This window comes from Odocoileus virginianus, chromosome 1 (genome assembly GCF_023699985.2).
Source record: "Odocoileus virginianus isolate 20LAN1187 ecotype Illinois chromosome 1, Ovbor_1.2, whole genome shotgun sequence".
NCBI lineage: Eukaryota > Metazoa > Chordata > Mammalia > Artiodactyla > Cervidae > Odocoileus > Odocoileus virginianus.
Genome location: NC_069674.1, coordinates 86935494 through 86953452, shown reverse-complemented (window position 1 = coordinate 86953452; position 17959 = coordinate 86935494). Strand labels below are relative to the sequence as shown.

Sequence of the window (17959 nt, the reverse complement as noted above, 5' to 3'; positions counted from 1 at the left end):
TTAAACCAAAGAGGGCAAATAGAAGGAAAATGGAGAGAAAGAGGAAGTGAAAAAGAAGATAAAAGCTTCCTCTGTTCATTCTTTGCATTTTGAATGATGAAGACCCTTCCTTTCCTTACAGGTAATATCTGAGAAACTAAAGAATCAGATAACATAGATTTTTGAAAGCTTAAAGCTTTCTACAGTTCATCAACTCCAAATTTCTTATTTTACTGAAAGAAATGGGGATGTAAAGATGATACGACAGATGTAAGGTTGATTTTAAACCTCTGGTTTAAACCTCTGATCATGGCAGATGAGCTTTATGCTAAAGGATTTGACAGTTACCTTCAAATATATCTTCCTTCTGGAAAAGCAGACAGTGCTGCTTCTGTTTCTTATAATGGTATCTTTATTTCCTAGGGAGTCTCTCCAATGTGACAGGAAGTGCTTTTCCTAAAGCCATGAATAATAGCCTCTATGCTTTGTCAGGCTGCAGCTACAATGCGTGGAACAATACCCTTGTGCCCTCCCAGAGTTTAATGAGTTTCTCAGGGCTACTAATTTACTATGAGGGAATAGCTTCGAATTCAGGGAGATTCTTCTTTATTATATCAGTGCCCTTTTATTTTCTTAACCTTGTGCCCCTAACATTTCCCGCCATTATACTTCTTTCCTTCCTTTTATACCCTAAGTCCTTCCTTGAAAAGTGTACACTTACCACCTCCCTTCACTTTACCTCTCACCCCTTAATTTGCTTTTGGCTGCTTTCCATAAACCAATATTCTCTGTATCAGGGACTTTCCTTCTTGACAAATTCAAATGTCTTCTCTTAATCTTCTCCTTCTTGAATCCGTTGTTATATTAAACAGGTTTGAATATTGCCCTCCCTGCTCTTTCAACACTTGAATTCTAGAATCCTAAATTGTGACCACTCCTCTGATTACACCATCTTTCTGTTTTCTGTGGATGTTCTTAAGGTTTGCTCATTTTCTCACTCTTATCTCGGGACAGATTTACCTACGTTGATGGCCTCAGTGGTCACACCCATGGTGTTGATCCCCAAATCTTGGTCTCTAATCCCGATCTCAAATGAACTTTCTAATCTTGTAATTCCAACTGTTCTCTAGATCTTGTGCCCTATCCCAACTTGACATATCTTAAAACTAAAATCATCATCACATTGGTTAAATTGTTTCCCTTTCTGATACACCATTAAAAAGAATTTTTAAAACTACAAATTTCTAACTTTTTACTTTTCAAACATAAATTTTTGCTCCTACTTTACAAACACACTTGAAGAATCACAGCTTTTTGATTATTTATTCCATTTTCATAGTGAATGTCTTCATTTCTATGCCCGCTGTCATCACCTGAATCCATCCATCTATTCATCTACCATCATCCCCCATTGAATCTTCTTCCAGAAAAATTTACGTATGAGTGGCCTGTACGAGAAAAATTCTGTGCAGTTTTCACAGGATTAGGTTAAGTGGTCCTGAGTATATTAAGCTGGAGGAGGGCACGGCAGCCCACTCCAGTACTCTTGTTTGGAGAATCCCATGGACAGAGGAGCCTGGCGGGCTACAGTCCATAGAGTCGCACAGAGTCAGACACGAATGAAGTGACTTAGCAAGAGTATATCAAATAGTTCACTCGGTAGAACTGCTAGTCCTCACCTGCCTTTAACCTGGCTTCACTCTAAATCAGTCACCATGTGCCCGTCTGCCCTCTCTTTTACAAAAGGGTAGGATCAATCCAACAAAAATGCATCTGTCTTTTGTTTGTTCTTATTTGGGTTGGGAGTAACTCCATGAGGAATTAAGAAGGTAGAAAAACATATCCTCCCACAATGAGAGTTTATTTAATAATGTCCTTATGCCAAAGTCATCCTTACTTGTTAGAACTATTAATTCATAATCTCTAGTTTTCATATCTACATTTTGCCAAAAAGTTACTGCCCTTCTTGCAGCTCAGCTTCCAACAACACAGCACACTTGGCTCCTCTGCCGAGAAAGTCTATTTTTTTGTGCCAAACATGTGTCACTGTGTGGTCGTTATAGCTGTGATCTGTTTTAAAAATCAAGTGTGATAATCATGTCAGGGAATAGGAATCTATACTGTAACCCATGAAGAATGTCAGTGTTCAGTTATTTTTCTCTATAATTTGTAAATCCTATTGTCTCATGGGTTCATTGATTCTTCAACTTATGCATTCATTCATTTGACAAAAACTGTTGAGCTACTAGAGTTTCAGAAGTGGCTCAGTGGTAAAGAATCAGCCTACCAATGCAGGAGACACAGGTTTGATCCTTGGGTCAGGAAGATTCCCCTGGTTGCCTGGAGAATCCCATGGACAGAAAAGCCTGGTGGGCTACAGTCTTCAGTTTAGTTTAGTCACTCAGTTGTGACTGACTCTGTGACCCCATGGACAGCAGCATGCCAGACTTCCCTGTCCATCACCAACTCCTGCACCAGCACCAGCTTGCTCAAACTCATGTCCATCGAGTAGGTGATGCCATCTAGCCATCTCATCCTCTGTCATCCCCTTCTCCTCCTGCCTTCAATCTTTCCCAGCATCAGGGTCTTTTCCAATGAGTCAGTTCTTCACATCAGGAGGCCAAGGGATTGGAGCTTCAGCTTCAGCATTAATCCTTCTAATGAATATACAGGACTGATTTCCTTTTGAATTGGCTGGTTTGATCTCCGTGCAGTCCAAGGGACTCTCAAGAGTCTTCTCCAACACCACAGTTCAAAAGCATCAATTCTTTGGTGCTCAGCTTTCTTTATGGTCCAACTGTCACATCCATACATGATTACTGGAAAAACCATAGCTTTGACTAGACGGACCTTTGTCGGCAAAGTAATGCCTCTGCTTTTCAATATGCTATCTAAGGTTTAGTATGCTTTTTAACATGCTGTCTAGGGCTACAGTCTTATTAGCTCACCAAGAAGTGGACATGCCTGAGAGTCTGAGCACACATACACACACATTGAGCTACCATGACTGAATGCCAGGTACTTTGGTTCTGAGAATAAAATGTTAGATATGACAGACACAGGCTCTGCCTTTATAGAGGGGAAACAAACGCTAAACAAGCAGTTACAGGGAAGTGTGAAGAGTATCCCAATAAGGAAGTGCTGAGTTCTGTGAAGCATATGGTATTAATATTACCATCTCAGTTCCACTACCTGTTGGCAGCAAGAGCTTAATAGAGTTGCTTAACCTCTCAAAGGCTCATTTCCTCATATGTAAAATTGTGGCCAGTAATAATACTTGCTTCATATATTCGTTATGAGATTAAATTTTTTAAAAAATCACTTGGTATAGTGCTTAGCACATAGTAAGCACCCAATAAATGTTAACTGCCATAATGAGATAACATTAATTTTATGTTATAACACTGTTTTATTGAGTTCATTTCTCTCTCTAAAGTTTAAATTTTCTAATTCATATTTTTAAAAATCCCCAGCATCCATATTTTTTTTTTACTTCTGGCTCAGTGTCTATAAAGCTTCTAGATGGTTATTCACTTACTTAAGTTCCTCATCCTTTTATGTAACAAATATGTATTTGGTGCCCATTCTAAGGGCTTCCCAGGTGGCTCTGGGTAAAGAGACTGCCTGTCAGTATGGAAGACGTGGGTTCAATCCCTGAGTTGGAAAGATCTCCTGGAGGAGGAAATGGCAACCAGATCCAGTATTCTTGCCTGCAAAATTCCAGAGACAAGGGGGCCTGCTGGGCTACAGTCCATAGGGTAAAAAGAGTCAGACGTGACCGAGCGACGGAGCAGGGGAGGTCGCCCATTGTAAACCAGACCCTGTGTCAGACACTGATAATAAAATACTGAGCACAACAAGTAGGATCCTTGCCCTGAGCAGTTACAGTCTTCTCAGACCATGGGCATTGAACAAATCATCCCATGAAGAAGTGCAGGTTGACGGAATGTCTCAGCATGTGCATAAAGACACTTAATGATGAAAGACAAGTCTTTTATCAGAGCAATGATGAACAAGATGCAGGCTGTGAAACTGGAACAAAACAGTTCCAATATCATGGAAATACTAGGCTTCCTTCTAGAGCCCCAGATCTTAAAACAAGCAAAGATTAATCTTAAAACTCAGAATATCGTCTGTATAATAACCTTCTACTTCCTTGCCCTATGAGGTTGCTGACAAAAATGCTATTTATTACAATTTAAAAATGGGCTAAATTATACAAGCAATGACAGTTTGAAAATGTTCTTAATGACAGCAGCCATGTTCTTGAGAATGGAACTTATGCTGAAGACTCTGCTAGCTTTAGAAATGCACTGTCCTAGTTCATTCTAACAATACAGTCCACAACATACACGGTTTTGCCAGTAAGAAAAGTAGGCACGTTGAGGAATACACCGATGTGCTATTTATTCCTAGACCCTCATACAAAGTCCTTAAGATTTGGATGCTGGAATCTATCTTCATTGTAAATTCTGGTCTGGTTCCTGAAATTCTCAGTGCCCAGTGTCTTCATTAATAAAGTGGGGTTAATAATAGTATCTTCCTTAAATGGTTAGAATAGAATGGGGCACATATTGAGAACTCTGTAATACTAGTGATTACATGTTAGCTGCAGGCTCTAATTTTAAAGAAAGAAAAACATACCATTTGAGGTCATTTGGTTACGATTTAGAGTAACCAGCTCTCCTGGTTTGCCAAAGACTTTTACCTGCTAAGGGGACAGTCCTGGGTAGATAGGGACAGTTGGTTACCTTAAACCTACATATGTAGAAGGCAGCATGCTGACCCACAGGCATGGTCCCCTGTCTGCATGACATCAATAATCTAACATAGGAACCACTGATACTGTTTCCTACTAGCTAAACTGCTTGGACTAGTGATGAAATTGTGATGAATCAGGTATCAGAGTAAATCTAATTTGGGGTTCCAAAGGTTCTCAAACTTTAATTTTTGAGTTTTAATTCATTAACAGCACTCTAGCATTTTCCATATCCCACAGGCAGAAAGCCAGGGAATAAGGAAGTACCAGCTCACCTCCTGAACTGCCTGTAAGTCTTACTAAATGTGTAGGCTTATTGTACCACCTGCTGCAGGAGGTCAGAGTTTAATACCAGTGCTCCAGCCGGTGCTTAAAAACAATAACTTTAAGTAGAAGAGAATTGAAGGCGAGAGAAGGTCATGGCTGTGATCGTCTCAGTAGTTGTGGAATGAGGAACAGTGCCAAAATAAATGCCTAAATTCTGGCTTCCCTGGTGGCTCAGATGGTAAAGAATCTGACAATATGGGGTTTAATCCCTGGGTTGGGAAGATCCCCTGGAGAAGGGAATGGCTACCCACTCCAGTATTCTTACCTGGAGAATTCCACGGACAGAGGAGCCTGGTGGCTACTTTCCATGGGGTCGCAGAGAGTTGGACATGACTGAGTGACTTTCACTTTCTGATGTTTTTGCTTTTTTTCTCTTACATTTCCCATGAAAGGTCTACATATTATCTAAATGTCCTGCTCATCTTGTAAACCTTGAACCTCTTAATACAGCATTTAGCAAATGTTAGGTTCTGAACAACAACAAAATGTTGAATTGAACATGTTAAGGCTGAAGAAATTTATTTTTTAAGCTCATTTCTCCTTCCTTCAAATAAGTACCTATTGCAGATGTGTGGATCGATCTAAAGAGAACTGGAAAGTTCCAGAGTCAGTTGTCACACCAATGAATTTTCAGGCTGGCATTTATCTGACCTAACATGAAATAGCACCCTTTCCAAACCTAGCTTTGGGACATGACATTGCCAGTTTCCTGAGCTCAAGCTTCTGTGGACACAGTTGTTGCCAATTGTTGTAATGTTGGTATGGAAAAGGCAGCTACTGTATTTAGAAACTGTTCCGGTAAATCATTTTCCAGCTGTCTGGGAGTCACAATCCATAGTCTTAAATAGATATATCTGTCATCAGTTTTATTAGCTTCAGGGTATGTGTGTCATCTGTTGGTTTGGGGTATAGAAACTGGTGTGGACAAATGTTTTCCTCAGAATGCATTTTTTAAAAAACGCACCAGTTCATTTTTGTGCCACAGACTCAGAAGTCACAAGCAATTTGGTATTTTAACCAGATAATCTTTTTTCTTTTTTTTTCCATTTATTTTTATTAGTTGGAGATTAATTACTTTACAATATTGCAGTGGTTTTTATCATACATTGACATGAATCAGCCATGGAGTTACATGTATTCCCCACCCCGATCCCACCTCCCACCTCCCTCTCCACCCGATCCCTCTGGGTCTTCCCAGTGCACCAGGCCCGAGCACTTGTCTCATGCACCCAACCTGGGCTGGTGATCTGTTTCACCCTAGATAATATACATGTTTTGATGCTGTTCTCTCGAAAGAATAATCTTTCACGTGCTTGTATGTTCATTTTAAATCCCAGAGACCAGCTGAGGCTGTTGGAGATGTATAGTGTCTGTTTGCCCTGTATCCCATCATAGCTGCCTCTGTGTATATATGTTCAGTTGCTCAGTCTTGCCTGACTCTTTGTAGCCCCATGGGCTGCAACCTGCCAGGCTCCTCTATCCATGCAATTTTCCAGGCAAGAATACTGGGGCAGGTTGCCACTTTCCTACTCCAGGGGATCTTCCTGACCCAGAGATCGAATGTGCATCCCCCATGTCCCCTGCACTGGCAGGCAGATTCTTCACCACTAGTGCCAGTGCTGAGCATGTGCTTTATGGAAAGCTGCAGTGGAGGCTGGGAAAGCCTCTAACTGTTGGGGAAACTGTTAACTGTGAACCGATTTCATCTAATTGAGAGAGCAAACAATTGACTGATCAATGAATATATACAGTCAACTTAATTTGAGGTTGTTTCTACTCTTTCAGCCTTAATATGCTAACTTGAAATAACTACAGAAAACAAAAGGAAAGAGGAGAAAAACTATATTCAGAAATCCAAGACAGGAACATGTATAAGACAAAACAAACCTTAGATCTGAGATTACTGCTTCATATGGGAAAAAGAGAAACATGATGATGAATTCATTTTCACCGTTTGGAACAATGATGCTCAAATTGATTCTCCCTAAAGAAGGTTCCCACTCCAGTATTCTTGCCTGGAAAATCCCATGGACAGAGGAGTCTGGTAGACTACAGTCCATAAGGTTGCAAAGAGTCGGATACGACTAAGCAAAAAAAAAAAAAAAAAAAGGAAGGTTCAAGCCAGGACCAGAGCCTCTGAGCCCTGAGCTGACAAGAAGAGCACACGTAATGCTTTACATTTTAGGATAAGGCACAGGCTTTAGAAAGAGAACAGTCTATATGACTTTTTGATTTCTTTTTTAACTTGATAAATGACTTATCTAATTTGAGGAATCATACAGTTCAAGAAAAGAAATTTTTTTCCCCCTGGTTCAGAGTTCTAGGAGTAATTTTCAAGCTATGGAATATTAAAGAATATATACAAATTTTTCATAAAAAATACAGAGGCATATTACATAACTAATGTTTATTTCTAAAAGTGTTTCTCAAAAAAAAATCCATGGCATAACATTAAAGTGGGGTCCTGTAAAATAATTCCCAATAACCTTTATTTTTTGTATTATAACAACCACCTTATTAGGGCTTCCTAGGTAGTGTAGTGGTAAAGAATATACCTGCCAATGTAGGAGATGCAGGTTTGATCCCTGGGTCAGGAAGATCCTCTGAAAGAGGAAATGGTTACCTCTCCAGTATTCTTGCTTGGGAAATCCCAGGGAAGGTGCCTGGTGGGCTACAGTCCATGGGGTCACAAAGAGTCAGACAGGACTTAGCGACTAAACAACAACTACTCTACCTGTTAATACAAACATATGGGAATTTGTTCATAAAATGCAGAATATTTGGCAGCTCAGTTATCCTCCTCCCACTTTTTATACCACAACACTCAACTACTTGTAGTTCAAGGACCACACTGTATTTGTTTATGCCACCTTGAATTTGAACATGCTGTTCCCTTTACCTGGAATTCTCCTCCTCATTCTTATCTTTCAGGTAAATTCATATTTCATCTTTCAAGTGTTTTCTCAGATGTTACCTTTTCTTTGTGAATTCCATGACACCACCCCATCCCACTAGGTCCAAAGAAAATAAATTTGTTCTCCTCTGTGGATTATTATTTATGTGTTGACTCCTCAACTAGCTTAAGAGGGAGGTTTTGAAAAAGGGAAATGTCATATTTATCTTTGTTTTCTCAACACTTAACATATTTCCTCAGACACAGTAGGTTCTTAATAAAGATCATAATAATTATTGAAATACACAGGAAAACACATACCTGTCTCTAGTGTATCCCTCCACCCCTAGCCAAGCTTCCTTGACTAGTTCATTTTAGTTGTGCATAACAGGCAGAGCAAAAATCAAATCCAGCCTTAGACTTTACTACCAGTTAGGATAAGATGCTAAAGCATTCTAGCCTAAAGAAATGAGCAGAATCTAATTACTCTAAAAGAATGACCTCACTTCATCAATAGGAACTAGTTAGAAATACAACTCTAAGGACCTTTTAACCTTTCTTTCCATTTCCTTTAGAAAGAGATAAGGAGATTAAGCATGGAAAGCAGATTTGAATTAAAAAGAAACATGAATTTTAGGAAGATTTTTCTACCACTGTGTCTATATAAACCACTATGTCTGCATGCATGCACGCTAAGTTGCTTTAGTTGTGTCCAACTCTTTGCGACCCCATGGACTTGTAGCCTGCCAGGCTCCTCTGTCCATGCAATTTTCCAGGCAAGAATACTGGAGTGGGTTGCCATTTCCTACTCCAAGGGATCTTCCCAACCCAGGGATTGAACCCACATTTCATATCTCCTGCATTGGTAGGTGGGTTCTTTACCACCAGCACCACCTGGGAAGCCTATATAAACCACTATGTCTAAATAGAATTTTTTCATAAGCTTAGGAAGTAGAAAGCATTGTTATCCGGACAGTCTATGGGCTTGCCATTCTTAGGGTGATCAGAAACATGCATTTGAAAAACAATATAGATACAATGCACTTGGCTTGGTGTCAACTTTATATTTGACTAGTAGTATAGTTGGAGGAAATCCATGAAATGTTTGACCAGAAAGTTGTCAGCACTGCAAGAGACTTATTCTTGCCTAGTTTACAATTGCTAGATATTTTATTTGAACTTTGCTATGTTGATAAATAAGGATGTCCATCCACACACTAAACAGTTATTCTGATTTGCCATTCCACATCACCAGCAGAAAGGCCAGGTTCTTGAATTATCACCACAGATACAATCTATGTTAATATATATTCCAGTGTGGAGTTTTTCCTTATCTACTCCTTCCAAGTCTCATACTTTGATTCTTTATTATTTCCTTACTTCTTAAATCAGGAGATCTTGGGATGAGTATGGTGTCTAACCCCTAAAACTGTGTGCAAAACATTCAACATACGTGCACATTCACCTTGGATGGAAAAGGGTACAGAGTTTTCAGAAATTTTACATAGGTTCTGTGCTCCTACACCATGCAATGAGAGTTGCTTTTCTCTCAATATTCCTTCCTGAGAAATACTCTCTTTTTATGTACTGCTCTCTCTGGTGAAGCCTTGCAACTATCAGAGCTTCATTTCTTATTTCTCTTTAGATGAATCTTGATTCATGGCCATTAGCTACAAGGCCCAGATTCACTCTTAAGCTTTAGACCTGTATTTTGAAATGCTACTGGACTAACCCCTTAAACTCATTCTGTCATTCCAAAATAGTGATTGAAGTCCCACTCACGGCATTTAGCACTGGAAAGACAGGACAGTTGTCACAGTCATTTTTTTTTACAGACATTTTTATATAACTATCATTTCTTGACCATGTAATATGTTCCAAGTTTCACCTGTATTATTTTATTTAATTCTCACAAGTCTGTGAGGTTTACAGATGGGGAAACAGAGCCTCAGAGAGATCATGTGTGTGTGTGTGTGTGTGTGTGTGTGTGTATGTTCAGTCACTAAATTGTGTCTGACTCTTTATAAGCCCATGGACTACAGCACACCAGGCTTCCCTGTCCTTTACTATCTCCCAGAATTTGCTCAAACTCATGTCCATCGAGTCCATGATGTTATCTAACCTTCTTATACTCTGCTGCCCTCTTCTCCTTTTGCCTTCAATCTTTCCCAGCATCAGGGTCTTTTCCAGTGAGTTGGCTCTTCGCATCAGGTGACCAAAATATTGGAGCTTCAGCTTCAGCATCAGTCCTACCGATGAATATTCAGGGTTGATTTCCATTAGGATTGACTGGTTTGATCTCCTTCCAGTCTAAGAGACTCAAGAGTCTTCTCCAGCACAATTCGAAAGCGTCAATTCTTTGGTGCTCAGCTTTCTTTATGGTACCGTCACATGACTACTGGGAAAACCATAGCTTTGACTATACGAACCTTTATCAGCAAAGTAATGTGTTTGTTTTTTAATATGCTGTCTAGGTTTGTCATATATTTCCTTCCATGCAGCAAGAGTCTTTATTTTATGGCTGCAGTCACTGTCCACAGTGATTTTGGAACTTAATAAAATCTGCCACTGTTTCTACTTTCTTCCCTTCTATTTGCCATGAAGTGATGACACCTACTTGTAATTACCTATGTAGTTGAAAGGAGTCAATTTGAGCTGCCCTTTGTATTTATAGGGTCCAAGTTTTAGACTACTGTTACACAGTCTCTCTTGTAGTATAACAGCAGTTTTAGAGTTGGAAGCAGATCACTGCAATAACATAAAATATGATAAGCACAGGATCATTTCCTATTTTAAAATGCCTATGATTTCCACTGGCCAGAGGATTAAGTCCATGCTCATCAGCCCAGTTTATAGTATGGCCTCAACCCACCTCTCAGTCCTCAGTTGTGCATCTAGTCACACCAAAGTATTGATCCTTTTCTCAACATGCTTCCCTCTAGTATTTCTCTGCCTTGTATGCTGTTTAGTTGACTGGAAAATCATATGCCCTTCCCTCTTGTTCGAAGTCTTTTATTTTTGATCAATTCATTGAGTGCCACCTTCTGAGTAACTCCCCAAGAAAGGACGAGTTGCTTTCTGTTTTCCTGCACTTGTGCCCCTGCCACGGGGCTGGAATGTGATCTTATGTGTACTGATCTTTCTCCATTCCTAGCTAAGTCCTTTGAGGAGAGATGCTAGTTTTCCTAGCATCAGTGATGCTAGTGCCATGGTAGCTATTCAATAAATATTTGTGTAATGGATGGTATTCAGTCTTTATCTGCCTTTGAGATCAGACGTCTTTATACAGAGAAGAAACCGTAACAGAACTTATCTTTGATTCGACCAGTTCCTCTCTCTTTATACATATGTATGTGTGTGTGTATATATAAAAAGTATATAAAACTTTAGAATTTACACTGATTACATTATTTTCCTGAAGTTTGCCTTTAACTCTGACAAGCTGACACACGTCTCAAGAAAAAATTGATTGTTACAAGGGGATATGAGTGTCTGTGCGCTCAGTTGTAGCTGACTCTTTGTGAGCTCATGGACTGTGGCACGCCAGGCTCCTCTGTCCATGGGACTTCCCCGGCAAGAATACTGCAGTGCATTGCCATTCCCTCTCCAAGGATCTTCCTGACCCAGAGATTGAACCTGCATCTCCTGCACTGCGGTCGATTCTTTCCTGCTGAGCCATCGGGGAATCCCCATGAGGGGATACAGTAAGATGGTATTTCCTAACTTGTTTACTTAGTATGATAATTGTTTTGTGCAAGAGGTGAGATTTCAGAAATGTCAAAATAAAAAGTAAGAAAAATCTTGGAAGTGATCTGAGAAAGCCCTTGCAAATCTGTTCAAAAAGAAGACCATAGAGGGATGGTGCCAACACAGTTCAGTGGAGGAAAAATAGTCTTTTCAACAAAAGACAGCAAAAGCATAAGCAGCCACAGAAAAATGTGGACTAATTGGACTTCATCAAAATTTAAAACTTTTGTGCATGAAAAGACACTATTAAGATAGTGAAAAGGCAGTCCACAGAATGAAATCTATTTGATAAGTGTAATAGTTAGAATATATGAAATATTCATACAACACAATAGCAAAATGACCTAATTAAAATAAGGAAAGGAAATGAGCAGACACTTCCCCATGGAAGATATACAGATGGCAAAGCACACACACACACACAAAAATATGCCTAACATTAGCCATTGTAAAACTAAAATCAAAACTATAGTGAAATACCACTGCATACTTACTAAGAGGACTATAATTAAAAATAGAACAATAAAAACAAATTTTTGGCAAAAATATGGAGAAATTGAAATGCTCATACACTGATGAGAATATGAAATGGTACAACCACTTGGAAAGCAGTACTTCAGAAAGTTAAACATAGAATTACTCTATGACCCAGCATTTTTACTTCTAGATATATACCCAAGAGAAATAAAGACATCAGTTCAGTTCAGTTCAGTCAGTCAGTCGTGTCTGACTCTTTGCAACCCCATGAACCACAGCACGCCAGGCCTTGCTGTCCATCACCAACTCCCGGAGTTTACCCAAACTCATGTCCATTGAGTTGGTGATGTCATCCAACCATCTCATCCTCTGTCATCCCCTTCTCCTCCTGCCCTCAATCTTTTCCAGCATCAGGGTCTTTTCAAATGAATCAGCTCTGTGCATCAGGTGGCCAAGGTATTAGAGTTTCAGCTTCAACATCAGTCCTTCCAAAGACTGATTTCCTTTAGGATGGACTGCTTGGATCTCCTTGCAGTCCAAGGGACTCTCAAGAGTCTTCTCCAACACCACAGTTCAAAAGCATCAATTCTTTGATGCTCAGCTTTCTTTATAGTCCAACTCTCACATCCATATATGACTACTGGGAAGACCATAGCCTCGACTAGGTGGACCTTTGTTGACAAAGTAATGTCTCTTCTTTTTAATATGCTGTCTAGGTTGCTCATAACTTTCCTTCCAAGGAGTAAGCATATATCCACGCAAAAACTTTGTTATGAATGTTCATAGTAGCATTATTCAAGATAGCCAAAAAGGGAAGCTACTCAGTTGCCTATCAACTGATTAATGGATAGACAAAATGTGATAGATATATCAACATTATATATAAAAAGGAATGAAATATTGATACACGCTAGGACACAGATGAACCTTGAAGATGTTAGGCCAAATGAACAAAGCTGATCCAAAAGGTTATATACTGTATGATTCCACTTATATGAAATGTCCAGAATAGACAGATCCCTAGAGGCAGAAAGTGAATTAATGTTTTCTAAAAGCTGGCAGGAAGGGGAATGCAGTGTGATTGCTAATGAATATAGGGTTTGGAAATGATGAAAATGTTCTGGAATTAGTGCATATTGATGGTTTCATAACCGTGTAAATGCACTAAAAACCACTCTATTGGCATCCTTTAAAATGGTGAATTTTATGGTATGTAAATTTTATTTGAATTATTTTTAAAAGCACTTGTTTCATAGGATTGTTGTAAGACTAAATGAAAGTATGTAAAATGTGCAGAATCTATATCTGATAAACACTAATTTACACTTTTTAAAAGGATTAAGTGGAAAAGATAGAGGTTATTCATTTTTGAGAATTGAAAACAATTGTAGTTTACATATACAAAAGCTATATGGGAAGTGAATGCAAATGTATTAAAACTTTTAAAATCAAAACACTACTTTCCGAGCTAATAAATCCTAAGAAAGACAGTAGACCACTTAATTAGCCTTTTTCTGACTAGTACAGTTTATCCTGAAGTGAATGCACCAAGCTATTAATGCTCCTTTTAAGTTTCATCACAATAACAAAGTCTGGTCATTGGCCTAGAGATAGACACATTACAGCCCATCCAACAATTGAGTAAACCAATTACTGAGTTACCATTGTGACTAATATTTTGGTTGCTATACATTACACAAGATATTTAAATATAGAATGCAATTATAATAATCATATCAGAGTTTGCTGTTGTCATCAATGGAGCTACTACCAGTAGCAAAACTAAAGTTCAGAATTATTAGGGATAAATTATGCCAGCCTCTAGTGCCTTCATTGATGTAGTACTTAGTGGTCAGCAGTGAATTTTAAATAGTAGCCCAGCACAGTGTAAAATCTCCCTTATCTGATAAGAAGTATATGCAACTAATTGTTTATGATCCTGCATTCCTGAGAGACGTGTGTCGCACTGAAAGTTTGATGTGTCCTTGACCAAAAGAGAATGCAATATTAATTTTGTTTTGATGACAAGCTGACTCTCTACAGAAATAGGTGTGCAGCTTAGCTAAGTGCAGCAGTTTTAGGAAATCCTGCTCCCTAGGCTATGGAATATCTAAGGAACTTACCTTTCTCAAGAATGTCACTTCAAAAGACATTCTGTAAATTCATCAACATTGAGTGATGATGAAATGCAACAAATTTTACTCAATTTATCAGGGAGGTACTTTGAAGGATGTCTGAGATTAAAATTCAGAAAAGGCCACAGTCATAAAATGGTTCACAGATTTGGGTGAATGAAAAATGATAAAAAAAAAAAACAGAACACAATTTCCTGAGACGCCGTGTTACTTCTGATTCCAAATTTAGCTTTGCTTATTCCATCATAGGCAGTTTCTAACATTGGGAAAAGAAAGCAAAAAAGGAAGAGAAAGAGGAAAAGGAAAGAGGAAAAAAAATAAAGAAAAACCTAAAAGAGAAAAATAGAATAAGAAAACACAGAAGAAAAATCATAGGAAGGAAAACTAAAGAAAAGAAGGATTTGTCTTAAAAAACAGCTATAAAACAGTTCATGATAGTGTGAGAGCTCTCTTCCGAAAAATGGCCAATGTCTGTTTTGGCAGGTTTCTACTTTATAATAAAACTGAAAAAGAAACGACTCTGATCTCACCATGACTGAGTTCATACTGTCATATAGCTGTGTCTTAGGTGACATGCGTGTATGTGCTTAATTGCTCAGTCATGTCCAACTCTTTGCGATCCCATGGACTGTAGCCTGCCAGGCTCTTCTGTCCATGGGGATTTTCCAGGCAAGAATACTGGAGTGGGTTGTCATGCCCTTCTCCAGGGGATCTTCCTAACCCAGGGATCGAACGCCGGTATGCCACGTTGTAGGTGAATTCTTCACTGTCTGAACCACCAGCGAAGCCCAAGAATAGTGGAGTGGGTAACCTATCCCTTTTGCAGGATATCTTCCTGACTCAGGAATCGAACCAGGGTCTCCTGCATTGCAGGCAGATTCTTTACCAGCTGAGCTACCAGGGAAGCCCTCTTAGGCTACATATGAGGCACTACCTTCTTTTTTTTTTTTCATTTATTTTTATCAGTTGGAGGCTAATTACTTTACAATATTGTAGTGGTTTTTGTCATACATTGACACGAATCAGCCATGGATTTACATGTGTTCCCTATCCTGATCCCCCCTCCCACCTCCCTCTCCACCCAGTCCCTCTGGGTCTTCCCAGTGCACCAGGCCTGAGCACTTGTCTCATGCATCCAGCCTGGGCTGGTGATCTGTTTCACCCTAGATAATATACATGTTTCGATGCTGTTCTCTCGAAACATCCCACCCTCGCCTTCTCCCACAGGGTCCAAAATTCTGTTCTTTACATCTGTGTCTCTTTAGCTGTTTTGCATATAGGGTTATCGTTACCATCTTTCTAAATTCCATATATATGCATTAGCATACTGTATTGGTCTTTATCTTTCTGGCTTACTTCACTCTGTATAATGGGCTCCAGTTTCATCCATCTCATTAGAACTGATTCAAATGACTTCTTTTTAATGGCTGAGTAATATTCCATGGTGTATATGTACCACAGCTTCCTTATCCATTCGTCTGCTGATGGGCATCTAGGTTGCTTCCATGTCCTGGCTATTATAAATAGGAGGCACTACCTTCTTTATTTGCTTAACTTTTCTAAAAATCAGCAAAACCAATTTTTATGAAACATGAATGTATACTAGACATTTGAACACATATTTTTTGTTGGAACTCAGAATTCCTGAGATGTAAGAAAGAAGGTTTAGAGGGCCTTGTTGCTTCCCCACCTAGATCTTCTTTACCAGCTGCCACAGGCCCATGGCGCCCATGCCCCCAGTGTTCCGAGTGTTGGCTGATGAGGTTCACCGCTTCCCTATCTCCTTAACATTTCCCTCTGCCTTATGGAAGCCTCTGCACCCCACATCCCGGAAGTTATCCCCACTTCCTTCCTCCCTGACACCAGGGGTCTTCTTGCCTCTGGGTGGGACCGACTCTTTGTGATGCAGTTCACACTCCACTGTGGCTCGCAGGACCAGGCTGGCCCTGGGCTCCTGCTTCAGTCCTCCCCCTCTGCATCCTGCTTCTCACATGCTCTTCTGCAAGCACTCCCTCTGTGAAAGCCCCTAGGAACATGCCCGAAGACTGAAAGGAAATCATTTTTCCCTTTTGAACAGTTTAGGAATAATAACTGCGAATGAAATATTATTGTAGTATTATTCCCAGCGTGTTCTTTTGGTTTGAGGTAATTGTGTTAGATTTTTTTTTTTTTTTGAATTTTATTTATTTTTTTTTTTTTTCCTTCCATTTATTTTTATTTGTTGGAGGCTAATTACTTTACAACATTGCAGTGGTTTTTGTCATACATTGAAATGAATTAGCCATGGATTTACATGTATTCCCCATCCCGGTCCCCCCTCCCACCTCCCTCTCCACCCCATCCCTCTGGGTCTTCCCAGTGCACCAGGCCTGAGCACTTGTCTCATGCATCCAACCTGGGCTAGATTTTAAAAGATGAGCTAGAATCAAGTGAAATCTGAATCAGAATGAAATGTGTCATCAGAAAAAATGTAACTGATTTTGCCTCTAACTTTAAGTTTTTCATGAGCCAAGCATGACTTCCCTTTCAGACCTTGACCCAGGTTTCTTCTGACTTCCTCAAGCCTTGTTTGCTGGGTAATGCTGAGTTTTCAGCAGTTTAGCTTATCACTTCAGAACCCCTGAGATTAGATCGCATGTTCTTTTTACGGGTTTTCAGAGTACTTTGTATTTACCATAATCCTCAAACTCGTCACACTCCATTGTGATTTCCTGTCCACTCCCCTCACCCTATTACTCAGTACATTTTCTGAAAGCAAGAGAAGGACCATGTCTCATTCTTGATGCTATCCCCATTACTCAGTACATTCAGATACTTAACTATTTGTCGAATGCTTGCATCCTTCATGTCAATCACATAAATATTATACTGTACAATTAATGAAATGATCTGCTTCACATATAAACTGTTACCTAGATCATCTTGAATTACAGGTACTATACCAAATTTGTCATTGACATCTGAAAAATAGAAATATTGTAGCTGAGAAAAGTTGCCACTTACCAAACCAATGATTAAATATAAGTGTAATTTTTAGGATGTTTAAGTTCAAATGTCTAGGCTCTGTTGTGTTTAGTATATAAATTCAACTCAATTAAACACATATGAAGTACTTAACATTTCACCAACATGCTTTTCAATTACATGAGCATTATGGCTTATTAATGAAAAAATAAATAATATGATAAAATAGAAGTTAATGTAAAGAACACACACATGGTACAAGGAAGTACTTTATGAGACTGATAGGTTCAAGTTGAATAAGTGGAGAGTAGGTTTTCCAACATGATGAAGAGAAAAGTATGAATTTGACATATTCAGGAAATCACAAGTAAATTAGTCTCACTGAAATGGAGATGTGTTAGGGAATGTGGAAGAAACAATTAGATAAGAAAGGATAGATTAGTTTCTGGGATATCTTAGTATGGCTAATTCAACTTGATTTGTGGACAAGAAGAAATTATAGGTTCTTGAGAAGGGAAGTGACATTTATTCAGAACAAAGTGTTTTCAGAACAAACTTTGTGGCAGTATTTAAGATGGAATGGGGAATTCAAGGTAAATCTGAACATTAGGAACTATTTTACTAAGATTTAGAATTGGCCAAAAACAAACTTTTACATGAAATCAAGAAAATGGGTTT

The 17959-nt window shown here is 39.1% G+C and overlaps 1 long non-coding RNA gene across 1 annotated transcript in view; it reads right to left on the bottom strand.

Moving 5' to 3' along the window:
- The window catches only part of LOC139036021 (uncharacterized), a 33516-nt gene that overhangs the window by 9688 nt on the left and 5869 nt on the right, over window positions 1–17959 (bottom strand). The gene's annotated exons all lie outside the window — the stretch shown is intronic.